The sequence below is a fragment of the Carettochelys insculpta genome, chromosome 13, assembly GCF_033958435.1.
Source record: "Carettochelys insculpta isolate YL-2023 chromosome 13, ASM3395843v1, whole genome shotgun sequence".
Taxonomy (NCBI): Eukaryota; Metazoa; Chordata; order Testudines; family Carettochelyidae; genus Carettochelys; species Carettochelys insculpta.
The window spans coordinates 45178034-45188595 of record NC_134149.1 but is presented as its reverse complement, the minus strand read 5'-3'; the positions used below and the strand labels follow the sequence as shown (position 1 = coordinate 45188595).

At 55.1% G+C, this 10562-nt stretch overlaps 1 long non-coding RNA gene across 1 annotated transcript; it reads right to left on the bottom strand.

The window, feature by feature from the left end:
- Positions 1 to 4808: 4808 nt before the first annotated feature.
- Positions 4809 to 6167, bottom strand: LOC142020300 (uncharacterized). Its single transcript, XR_012647348.1, has 2 exons — positions 6114 to 6167; positions 4809 to 5015 (listed from the first exon to the last, which is right to left on the bottom strand). It is a non-coding gene; the product is annotated as an uncharacterized LOC142020300 (long non-coding RNA).
- Between the last annotated feature and the right edge of the window lie 4395 nt (positions 6168 to 10562).

Sequence of the window (10562 nt, the reverse complement as noted above, 5' to 3'; positions counted from 1 at the left end):
CTTTTCCTGGGGGAGGCCATCTGCTGCTACCCAGCACATAAAAACGGGTGGTTGTGTTTTCTTAATTACCTGTGCAACTGTAGCCTCTTCTGTTGCAGAGAGGAGCCGGGCTGACAACCTGCCTGCTGCGTTCTTCTCCAGTTGTAGCACTGCCCCACTGTCTTAGCTGTCCTCTCTCACTCGTCCTGCTCCCCTGGCTGGCAGAGTGTTCACAGCAGGGCTGCCCACGGCCGGAAGCCCAGGCTGAAGGAGGTGGCAGTGAGGCTGGTCACAGGAAGCCCAGTGCAAACCTGGGCAAGCTGCAGCAATCCCACACCCCTCTTCCCTGTGCCTATGGGATCATGGCTCTCACAGGCGGTGGGCATCCCTCAGAAGGTTCCTGGCGCTAGTGCTCTTCCCTCAGCCAGACCTGCAGTGCTGGGCTTTGGGGAGATTGAAAGGGCAGAGGAGCTCTCCCTGCATGGAGCTGAGGGCAGCAGGGGTGGGCCAGGGGTGCTGCTCACAGGCCTTCGGGAGGCCATTCCTCCGAGCTCTCCAATGTTAGCACCTGTGTGCAGGGTTCACTTGGCTGCCCCTGGCCCAGAGGTGTTGCCCAGAGTAACTGAGAGTGAAGGTCACAGGGGCTGGTGCCTTTGAACAGCCCAGCAGCCTCTGTCAGCCCTATGCTAACCCAGCCCTGGTCCTTGTTCCAGGATTAAACACCCCCAACCTCCAGTGACTCCAGTAGAGGGGAGGCAGTGCCAACTGGAAGAGCCAGCATTCTCTTCAGCTGTGGCTGGTGCCTGCCTGGGACCATAATGGGATGATCAAGCTGCTGGCTCCTAAGCCCAGTCTGCCCGAGCTCCCTCCAGAGGCCAGGCTGTTCTGCAGTGGTTGCTCTAGCAGCCCTCTTTCCTGCATCCCATACGTTGCGATTCCAGGGCGGGGCAATGAGCCTAGCTGGGGCAGGACAGTGGGGAACCTTTGCCCTGGAGAGGGAGGTGGTGCTCTGGGTGAGGCAACACCACCCCAAGGGGCATCAGAGGAACTAGGCCCTGGTGCACCCTGTGGCCTTGCAATGGGAATCACTGCTGTCCCCTTGGCCCAGGAACGGGTGTGTTCCTCGGCATGTGTCTGGCGGCAGGAGCTGATCAGTCACTGTTCCCTCTAATGTTTTCCGTCCATGAGCAGAATAACTTCTATGTGCATGGGTGGGTGTGCTCCACCAACACACACACTGCCAGCTGTAGGCGCTCTGCCAATCAGCTGCAGCTTGCTCGGAAAGCTGGGCAGCAGCCCACGTGCTCAGCTTGCAGGGAATGCTGCAGCTGATGGGTGTGATAGTGGGGCACACCAGCCAGAGGAGCCTCCTGTCAGCCCTAGGGAGTGAGCCCACGTATTGCCCCGAGCAGGGTGCAGGTGCCAGGTTGCAGCTCTTGCTTGGTGGCATGGCCAGACAAGGGTTAGTGCCTTGCATGTGCCCTCTGCTGCCTGAGGAGATCCCAAGGAGCAGGACCCTCCTCCCCCCAGCCTGGCCACCTTAATGAACTTCCCACCTGTGCACAGGCTGCTGCAGACTCAGCTCAGGAAGGGAGCACGGAGCTCGATCCTGTGCTGTGCTGTTGGGCAAGGGCTCACAGCTGCCCTAGGACCTCTCCACTGCAGGCCCCTTCCACTTGGCCAGGTGAGGGGGAGCTCTCTGGTCAGGAAGAGGTGGGATCTGTTTGGCAGACAGCCTCCTGGCTAGCCTGGGAAGCTGAAGGCCAACTCCACGTGGTGAGACGGGTCGCAGAGAAGAGTCCCCAGGAGCTGATTGCAGATGTGGGGGGCTGGCTGTGATGGGTGCAGGGCTGGGTGGGGTTTGTGGGGAGCAGTGAGGGCTGGGTTGGAGTCAGACCGAAGGGGCCCCGGGGAGAGAGACTGACTGATTCTGGCCTGCAATCCTGTGAAGGCCAGTTTGCTGGAGCAGAGCCAGGCGGGGGCCCTCACGTTACCCCAACCTGCCCCAGGGCCCGCAGGGGCTGGGGTGCTCACTCCCGACTGCAACTGGCTAAGCCTCTGCAGTACCAGGGCATCTGGCTGCAGCCGCCTTCTTTCCTGCCACACTAAAGACCCCTCCCTTAGGCACCTGCAGCTGTACCCCCCACCAGTGAGAGCTACCAGCTGAGCTGCTTCAGCACTGCCAATGCTTGCCTGGAGGTGCAGTACCTGGGTGAGCCGTGCACCTGAGGGGCTTGGGGTGCTGGGCAGCCCCCAGATCACAGCAGCCCATGTAAGGCCTGATCCCATCTCCTGCTGAGATCAAGGGGAGCACAAAGGGCCCAGCAGCTGAGGGAGCTCCCCCCGACCTTCCCCAGCACCAGGCTGGTTCCTCTCCCTCCCTCCCTGGCCCACCGCAGCTCTGCCCACACCGGGGAGAAGGATTGAAGCACTGCCGGAGCCCCATGTCCACGGAGCCAGTTCATAGCATTGTAGAATCCCAGGGCTGGGAGGGACCTCAGGGGTCATCGAGTCCAGCCCCCTGCGCAAAGCAGGATCAGCCCCAACTAAATCATCCCAGCCAGGGCTATGTCAAGCTGGGACCTAAAAACCTCCAGGGATGGAGATTCCACCACCTCTCTAGGTAACACATTCCAGTGCTTCACCACCCTCCTGGTGAAATAGCTTTTCCTAATATCCAACCTACACCTCCCCCTCTGTAACTTCAGACCATTGCTCCTTGTTCTGCCATCTGGCACCACTGAGAACAGTTTCACACCATCCTCTTTAGAGCTCCCCTTCAGGAAGTTGAAGGCTGCTATCAAATTGCCCCTCACTATTCTCTTCTGCAAACTAAATAAGCCCAAATCTCTCAGCCTCTCCTCATAGGTCATGTGCTCAAGCCCCCTACTCATTTGTGTTGTCCTCTGCTGAATCCACTTCAATGTGTTCACATCCTTTCTACACTGGGGGCCCCAGAACTGGATGCAATACTCCAGAGGTGGCCTCACCAGTGCTGAGTAGAGGGGAATAATAACTTCTCCAGATCTGCTGGAAATGCTTCCCCTACTTCACCCCACTATGCCGTTAGCCTTCTTGGTTACAAGGGCACACTATTGGCTCATATCCAGCCTCTCATCCACTATAATCCCCAGGTCCTTCTCTGCTGCACTGCTGCTGAGCCAGTCAGCCCCCAGCCTGTACCAGCGCTTGGGATTCTTCCGTTCCACGTGCAGGACTCTGCACTTCTCCTTGTTGAACCGCATCAGCTTTCTCTTGGCCCAGTCCTCCAATTTATCCAGGTCACTCTGGACCCTGTCCCTACCCTCCAATGTATCTACCTGTCCCACTAGCTTAGTCTTGTCCACAAATTTGCTGAGGGTGCAATCCATCCCTTCATCCAGGTCATGAATAAAGATGCTGAACAGAACTCACCCTAGAATCGATCCTTGGGGCGCTCCACTTGAAACCGACCGCCATCCAGACATTGAGCCATTGACCACTACCCAGTGGGCCTGCTCTCTATCCACCTTACAGTCTGTCACATGACTGGATTTTTATACTGCATATGGAAACAATTTTATGTCTCCATTGTGGCTATTAGCCCCAAACAGTGTGCCGGGGCACCACATGAGGTGTCTAATGAAAGCTGAGGATTTCCTGAATCTGTGTATGCTACTTATGTACCTGTATCATGTGTGTAGGAAAAGCTGTAGATTTTTAGGTCTGTAGTTGTAGTAGGAATATTCAGAACCAAAAGTACACAATGGGAGGCGTGGTTGGTGGCCTCTCCAGCCACGCTACTTGACTGAGACAAAGGAACATACACATCCAAGAATTTGAGCCTGTCTCATCCACTGGCAGTTTGCCACAACAGTCCACCCGGGTCAGTGAGGCAGACCCTCAAAGGCCTGAAGGGAAGAAGAAAGGGCTTTGTCCCTGGACACAAGAGAAGAACCATGAGGTGAACCTAGTGGTGTCCATCCTGGAATCTCGGACTTTTGTCTTCCAGTAACTGTGCCTGTCTCCAAGGGTCCATGTTCCAGCATGTCAACCCCAGCGGGCTGGACTCACAGTTATCCAATAACTAAAACTATGTAAGCTGAAATGGACTCTCAGAGACTTTCAAGACTTAGCAGATAACGTCTCTGGCTGCATCAATAGCTGTAATTGCATGTAATGTTTTGCTTTAACAATTTTTCTCTCTAACCCTGTTCTTTCTTTTTTTTGTTAATAAACCTTTAGATATTTAGATCTGAAGGCTTGGTGAGCATGGTGATTTGGGTAAGATCCAAGTATATATTGACCAGGGACTGTGGCTGGACCCTCTGGGGCCCAGAGGAATCTGTGTGGAGTTGGTGAAAAAGGTTTAAGAAAAGTTTGGGGTTGTTGGTCTGGGTTGGTACAGCAGCTGGGAGTCTGTGGGTTTGCTTGTGTGGCTTCTGGCTGGCCAGTGGGGCTGGCAGAGGTACTTCTGTGGCTGATTGGATTTGTCTTAGTGAGAAGGAGACCCCTCCTGCCGGCCATTAAACCAATTAAATTAAGTTCCATTTTATCGCAGCCAGGCAGGAACTGGGAGACAGAGGAGCGAGCGGCAGGAGCCACAAATGGCTCCTTAGAGAGCCACATGAGGCTCAGAGCCACCCAGCTGGCAACTCTTAGAAAATCTAACGGCGACCCATGTTTGGGCTACGACCCATAGGTTGGGAATCCCTGGTCCAAGGTCTCTTGTCTGCTCCTCTCACACCCTGGTTGTCTTCCTTCTCTTTTGCTGGGCTGTAACTCCAGGAGGTGAAAGCAACGAGTACCACTACAACAACCAGCACCGTCCTACCCAGCTCACGCCTACACACTTTGACAAAAATATTTATTCTCTCTGGCATCTAGGCTTTTTCACAGGGCCTGGACCTCCTAGGCGCTCTCCTGGGCTGGCGGGGGCACAGCGGTCATGCTGCTAGCCGAAGATCGCGAGAACACTCTGGACAGAGCGCTGGGCACCTTCTTAAACAACGAGGACCGTTGTCTGGGAACACTGGAGTCTGAAACAGCAGCCGCTGCTGTGGAGAGAGCAGAGCGGTGGCGTGACCTGGGCCAGAGAAGGGGGTGAGTAGGTGGCGCACTAGTGCGCTGTGCTGGAAGGGAGGGGGCCCGCTCAAACCCCAGCTGTGAGCAGCTGCTGCAGAGGTCAGGGTGTGACAGATCCTGGCGCGAGAGGCCTGCTTGGCCCGGGTGGCCTGGCGAGAGATGTCTGTAGAACCGGGAGCGCCACTTGATGTGGTGTGCTGAACACCTTGAGATTCGATTGCCTCTCACGCCCGGGCCGGCCATCGAGGTGCCTGATGCTGTGCGGAAGCGGGATTGCTGAGGAGCAATGAAGCCAGCGAGGGCCGCGGGCTCTGTTGTCTCCCAGCTACTAGCTGGCCTCTTTGACCCAAGGGGGTTCTGCTCGGCAGCCCTCGGGGGGGGGGACCCTGGAAGGCGAGGGGGGACACTCTGTGCAGGGCAGGGGTGCGTACGCTGTGAGGCAGCTGGGGAGACCAGCCCTAGGGTCTGACAGGAGAGAGGGCAGGCCAGACGTGGGGTGGGAGCAGCCTGGCGCTGGCTCTGTCTTTGGTGCTCTGTGTCTCACACATGCTGTTGAAGTCCCTGCGGCTGGGAAGCTCGGTCTGTGAGCCTGGCTGCCCCGAGTGCTTGCAGCATAAGTGCAGCTCTGGGGGGCGAGGGGTGAGGCTCTGGGGGCTCAGGAAGGCTCAGGCACTGCTTTCGGGGGCTGGGGCAGTGGGCCGCCAGTGCCCCAGGTCCCAAGAAACAGCAGCTGAGAGCACTGAGCCTGATGATGTGCCCTGAAGCCACGGAGCTAGGAGCAGCAGCCAACGTCGCCTCAGCTGGGAGACTCGTAGCTGGCCCGAGAGGTACTGTGGGAGCTGGTGGCGAACGGAGGTAGAACAGAGGATGGGGGACTCCACTGGCTTGTGTTTAGTTCCTGGCTCAGTCTCAGACTTCCTGGGTGGCCCTGGGCAAGTCACTTAATCCAGCTGGTGTCTCTGTTCCCCCTCTGTGTGATGGAGGGGACAGCTCCTACCTCACAGGAGTTCTGCCCAGAGAAAGTCTGCTAACAAGCGGGCGGTGACAAGGCCCAAGGGGTGCTCAGTTACCTGGTTTCTCTTGCAACGGGGTGTCTTTGTATTCTGGATCTTCATAGGGTGAAGCAAACTGCACCATGAGCAGAGGGAGAGAGTCAGCGCGCAGTTCTGCTTTGTTCCTGCTCTGCGGGCTTACGCAGCTGTCCTGGGAGGGGAGCCCTGTCAGCCCATCCCTGGCCTGGCTATGGCCTGGTTTACATTGCACAGTAAGTTCAGGGCGTAGTGGGTGTCTTGTGAGTCTTCCAGGTGCCACAGGACTGCTTGTTTTCTCTGTATTTACAGGAGCCCAGTTCACTGTCTGATCCAGATTGTGCCATACAGTGGCCTGCCCTTAATTATTTTCCACACCCACTTTTGTGTGTGATTTGCAAACTCCACCAGCGGGGCTCTGATGTGTTTTCCCCAGATCCTTGTCGGAACCCACCTGGGAACACCATTTACTGGGACTTCCAGGGTAATAGTAACTTTACCCACATGTCTCAAGCCATCCTGAGCACCTGAGAGATGAACAGAGACTTGTTCTTTGTGAAGTTACAGGCTAACCCAGCTACCCTCTGAGCCTGTTTCTGCCCATGGTACCTCTGGGAGCTGGGCCCTGAGAAGCAGCTCTCTCCCTGGTTATAAGGGGACAATAAACACAAAGGAAGATCGTGAACCTGCCTTATGAGATGGGTCGGGAGAAGAGTGAAGCAAATGTTTAGAGAGTAGGAAAAACCCCGGAGCCTGCTTCCGCTGAAGCCAGTGGAAACCTCGTGAAGAGCTCTATAAAATGCCAGGAGGCAGATGCCTGGAGAAACCCGATCCCACTCCGGGGCATTGCTGTGGGCTGGTTTAGAACATATTTACCTCAAAAATCTCGGACGTATCTTCTGTGTCACGAGCTTGGTGCATGCTGACATAGGGTCCTGTAACACACAGGGCACGTTTGCTCAGCCAGGGCGAACTGCTACTCTCAGCGGCGTCTGACATTACTATAGAGCCAGGTCTGCAACTTTTGTCTCTGAATCTGCACGTAAAAGCTGTGGCTGCTAACTTATCTTCAGGAGCTGTGTTTATACAGCTGGGTGTTCGTTACGTTTGGGGTACGCCAGGGCATAGCCTCCACAAGGGGCCCTGGGCCGCCGGGTGGTATGTAATCACGTGAAGTGGTAACAGAACGATACAGTCGTGTTTCTGCTCCGTTTTTGCAGCTCTTTAGTGGGCTGCAAGCCTAGTGTGAGGGGTTTGAGGTCTAGATTGCTGCGGCTGGTGCTGGTGTCCAGCACGTACCAAGCAGGGAGCCCTGACAGTACACACTCAGCAGCGGGAAGAGAAAAGCTGTCCTTTGCTCAAACGCGCGTGCTCCCTCTGACAGGACCCAGAAGCCAGGAGGCTGCTGCAGCAGTAGTTTTACCCAGTGTGATTAACTTGCACTCTCCTCCTACCTTCTCTTCACCCCCTCTTGGCTTGACCCCCCTCTGCTCCGTCAGTGAGGGACTGGCAATGCAACTGAACAGATTTCTGGTCTGGCTGGTAACACCGGCCCGGACGCTCAAAGGGATTTAGGCACCATTGAAATGAATGAGAATTAGGGGCCTAGAAACAGTTGAGGAGCTGGGCCACCGTTAACAACAAGGAGCCCTAGGAAGTCAGAGAACTTAAGGCCGGGAGGGTCCGCAGTCTGATCTCCAGTACCTGACAGGCCATGAAGCTGCACCATTTACCCCGGACCTGAGTTCTATAACTGCTGTTGGAGTAACATGTCACAGCCTGAGACTAGGCGGGATGGAGGTGAACCAACACCTGGGAGCCCCGCAGCAGCAGGGAGCAGCCTGAGAGCGCTTCCTTGGTTGGCCAAAGGCGTTGGGCCTTTTGTGCTGTCTGCCCTGGAGAGCAGGAGAGTTGTGTTCTTTGCAGATTGATACAGGCAACGCAGCCAGCAGAAAATGAAGGCCCGAGCCAAGGTGTGAGGGTGGCCCTTTAAAAAAGGGCAGTTGGCTCTGGGGATTCTCTCCCCCACAGGCTTGTCCAGCCGCTGGAGCATTGTCTGGCTTTGGGAGGATTTTCACTGATACGTGCGCTACCGAGATAAAGGAAAGGGGAAAACGTCAAACCTGCACAGGTGCAAAAATAGCAAAGAAACATTCACCTTTGTCTGGAGCCAGCGGCACCGAGGGTGTGTCTGCAGCACGCTCACTAGAAGAAAAGGGCAGAATCTGCCTTAACAACACTGCACACCAGTGCTAACATCTGCAAACACCTGCCAGACACTAGTCCTGCTTTGACTGTCAGCTGCGCAGCTTGGATGGGTCTCCACTTTGTATTCTGCACAATACCAGCCCACCTCATCCCCCAGTCCCTGCTAGCAGCATTGCTCTGTCTAGGGTGCTAGCTTCCCTCCACCTGCAAGGCAGCCAGTCCTCCCTCTCTGAGCTCCAGGGAGTACCTGACCAAGCTCTGTCCCCACACTCTTATATGGGCCTGCCTCCTGCCCTGATTGGCTGCTGCTCTCAGCCCCTCTCTAATTGGCTGACTTTTGCACAGCCTCCCTAGAACTCTATTAACTCTGTTTGAGGCCAGTGTGGGGGCCAGCACCCTATCACACCTGCACTCACGCACAGGCCCTTGCGTGTTTCCACCACGGAAGCAGTTACCTTAAACATTTGCTGTCCTTGTATAGAGGAGACACATCCGGGCGTGAGGCTGACTCGCTGACGCTCTTTCCCAAGTCAGGGAGGGGCCGAGGAGTTAGTACCGTGTCTTTCGCACTCTGAAGAACAATTCCAGTTATTTTAGGCAACATTTCAATTCCTTGACTCACTCTCTTTGCCCTGCTTCTATCGCTTGTCTCCCTTTGTCACCTTTGTGGTCGCCGGCCCCCCGAGAGGAGGATCAAGGGCAATAAAGGAATCTCATTCTTGGGCAGGTGCAAAAGCCGAGATTCCTCCATTTCTCTGGCCTCAGTGGTGGTCACAACACCAGTCCTTCTTAGGAGCATTTATATGTTAGGGAGATTTAATGGTTTTCACTGGATATTCAGATTTAACAATATAACAACAAAAGAAGGTGGTGCTCAGGGAAGTGGGCAAGCACAAACTGTGGTGCAGAAGAAATAACCTATATTAAAATAAGTTTAACCTAGAGGACAAGTAGTCAGGAGATGGGGAAAGCGGCGTGACCGTGCAGCGGGAGAGGACAGGAAGGAAGCTGGGTGAGCTAAGCAAGCCCTGGATGGTTTCACTGGGTACTGAGACATACTGGGTGGAATCTACTGACCTGCTCAGGCAACTAAACCCAGACTTAGGTGCTTAAATCTTGGGTTCCGGTGCCTGAGTCCCACTTTTGGCTCTTTGTGATCCACAAATCTCCCACCAAACCCTGGAAGTGTCTTAGCGGGGTTAGTGCCTAAATAGGGTGAAAATTCCCTGGGTGCCTGTGCTTCTGCCTCTGGGCATGCGCACTGCTGCCTCCCATGAGGGGGCCCACGTGCCAGTTTTGTGCCTAAGTCCAGAGTGATTTGCAAGACAGGTGTTGGTTGCCTGTGTCGCTGGCAAGGCCAGTCTGGTAGGTGTGCTCGGAGGCTGCCTCCTGAAGCTGCTAGGAGGTGGCACTGGCCTGAAATAGCTCCTCCCAAGTGGCAGCCTTTGCTCCTTTCACCCAGACCTCAGGGTTTTAAGAGGGCCCTTTCTTCTTTGTTTTGCTGCCTGGGAGTTATGAAATGTTTCCTGTGCTGCCTGCAGGGAGCAGGTACACGCAGAGGTTGCAGCTGCAAGCCAGAGAGTCCATACCAAACAGTCCATTTTATGTTTTCCCAGCTTTTGGGGCGACTGGATAGCTAGGGTAGAATAGAGCAGGAAGCAGCCCAGTGCAGAGACTGGGGACAAGCATAGATGCTACCCCAGACATGAGCCAAGTTGAACAACTCGAGGTAGTGGGAGGGAGTGAATCTAGCCTGCCGCACAAGCAGCCCTAGCATGGGAGGCTGCCTTGCAGTCATGCAGACAACTCTCCAAAGAAGAAATGAAGTTCACCCAGAATGCTCCAGGTACACCACCTGCCTCAAATCCAATCATGGGTCAACACCCTAGAAAACACCCCGGGTATCAGGAGAGATAATATCGATGAATTCTTTATAAATTTTGAGAGAGCTGTCAAGGCTACGGTGCTCCCCGTGAGCAGTACATGTTCAAGGTAAGGTCCCACCTCACTGGGCCCTTAACAGGAGTAGGCACTAAAATGCCTATAGGACGCATGAACGATTATAACCTCTTTAAACAGGAGGCCAAAATTCGAATGGGGTTCCACCCTACTGAGGCTCGTCGCTGGTTCAGAGTCCTAAAGTGCAGAGCAGACCTGCCCTTTGCCCAACATGCTGACAATATCAACACAACAGCAGAGGCCTGGGTGAAAGGGCCAAAGGCCACCACCTGGGAAGAGCTATTTTGCCTGGTGAAAATGGAACAGTTCTTAGTGGGTTTTCCT